Source organism: Panthera onca, chromosome C2 (assembly GCF_046562875.1).
Source record: "Panthera onca isolate mPanOnc1 chromosome C2, mPanOnc1 haplotype 2, whole genome shotgun sequence".
In the NCBI taxonomy this organism is placed as follows: domain Eukaryota; kingdom Metazoa; phylum Chordata; class Mammalia; order Carnivora; family Felidae; genus Panthera; species Panthera onca.
This window is the reverse complement of record NC_138347.1, coordinates 12,998,791-13,000,484: the sequence shown is the minus strand read 5'-3', so window position 1 is coordinate 13,000,484 and position 1,694 is coordinate 12,998,791.

Genomic DNA, 1,694 nt, shown 5'->3' with positions numbered 1-1,694 from the left:
GATTCATCCCTGCCTTCATCTGTGCAGAACGGGGCATCGCTCTGGTACACAAATCATTTTCCATTCAAGCCGCGTTCCTTTTCTCTTTGTGAATGGCCTCTCGAAAATGGGTTCTTATTGCTTATAAAGAAAGAGCTTCCCGAAAGTCATAGGGAACAAGTCTAAATCTAGAAGAGACGTGAAGCTGAATGATGCCTCATAGGGGAATCATCACCATTACTCACACCTGAATGATGCAGTGTCACCACAGGTTGGACAAGTGTCCCCTGTACTAAGAGACGAATCGTGTCCTCTGAATCAGCGCCAAAGAGCCCGTTCAGAGTCCTTCCCGCTTACGACCGCTTCGATCACATGAGCCATTCCCACTTTCGGAACATTCAGGCCCAAGCCGCAGAATCGCAGGGACCTTGGGGGTCACCCAGCCCTAGGCTCAGCCCTCTGGAATTTGGGGCAGTCCTCTAAAGGCACCAGGAAATGTGGGTTGTTAGAATAAGCACAAAGCAATTCCTTGGAGCAGAGTGTTTGTAACTTCCCGCTAATTTTTTTTTTCTTACTTAGGACTAATGTGTCATGTATTCAGATACAAAGTCAGTGTGAGTCTTGTGACTCCAACCCTCATTGGCCTCTAGTGGATGGATGGATGGATGGATGGATGGATGGATGGATGGATAGGAAATAGATGGGTGGGTGAGTGGTGGATAGTGGATGGATGGGTGGGTGGTGAACACATAGACTGTGGATGGTAGATGGAGAGCTGGTGGATAGGTGGGTGGTTGGATGGATGGATGGGTGGGTGGATGGAATGAGGAATGAATAGGATTGAAAATAAATGTTGAGAGGATTTAAATGATTTACATTAGTGAATGGTTGAAGGGCACTTAAGGGAGAGGGAAATACTCCCCTAATTCAGGGTACTAGCCCTCAAAATACTTAATAAACATAACAATGATGGGCCCGGAAAATAAAGAGGGCACTAACTTTGAGTACCAATGTCCTTCACAGAGGGCAGCCGGAGAAATGCCCCCTCCTACTGTAAGTCCATTTGCCACCTGGAAACAAGTAATCCTAGACCTTGGCTGTGTGGCAAAGCCTCTGTCCTCATCTGCCGAATGCCCGTACGTTCACTTGACGGTTTAACTTTGGTGACCTTATAGAGATTTGGCAAGAAGATGAGGAAACTGTAAGAGAGGCTGGGACAGCTCCCTGGCCTCCCTCCTCCACTCACACAGTGTTTACTGGCCTGTGCACTGAGGCCCAGACTCCTCCTAATGCTGACCCTGAAATACCGATAACCTCATTCTCCCATCTCGTCACCCCAAGTTTCCGGCTCTATTGCGCACAAAGCATCTAAAAACCGCAAACAGATAATGCGCTTTTACGAGGCTGGTGTGTGGCTGACGGAGACGGCATTCTCTGTCTCACTCCAGCTGACCTTCTTCCACCCACGTGGGCCACGTTGTGTTCTCCCAAAGTTCATCTGTTGAAGCCTAGCCCCCAGTATGGCAGGATACGAGTGTGTTTGGAGACGGGGGTCTTTGAAAAGGTGATTAAGTTAAAAACGAGCAGCTGTTAGGGTGGGCCCGCATCCAGTTGGACGGTATCCTTCTTTTAAATTTTTTTTTTTTTCCAATGTTTTTTTATTTATTTTTGGGACAGAGAGAGACAGAGCATGAATGGGGGAGGGGCAGAGAGAG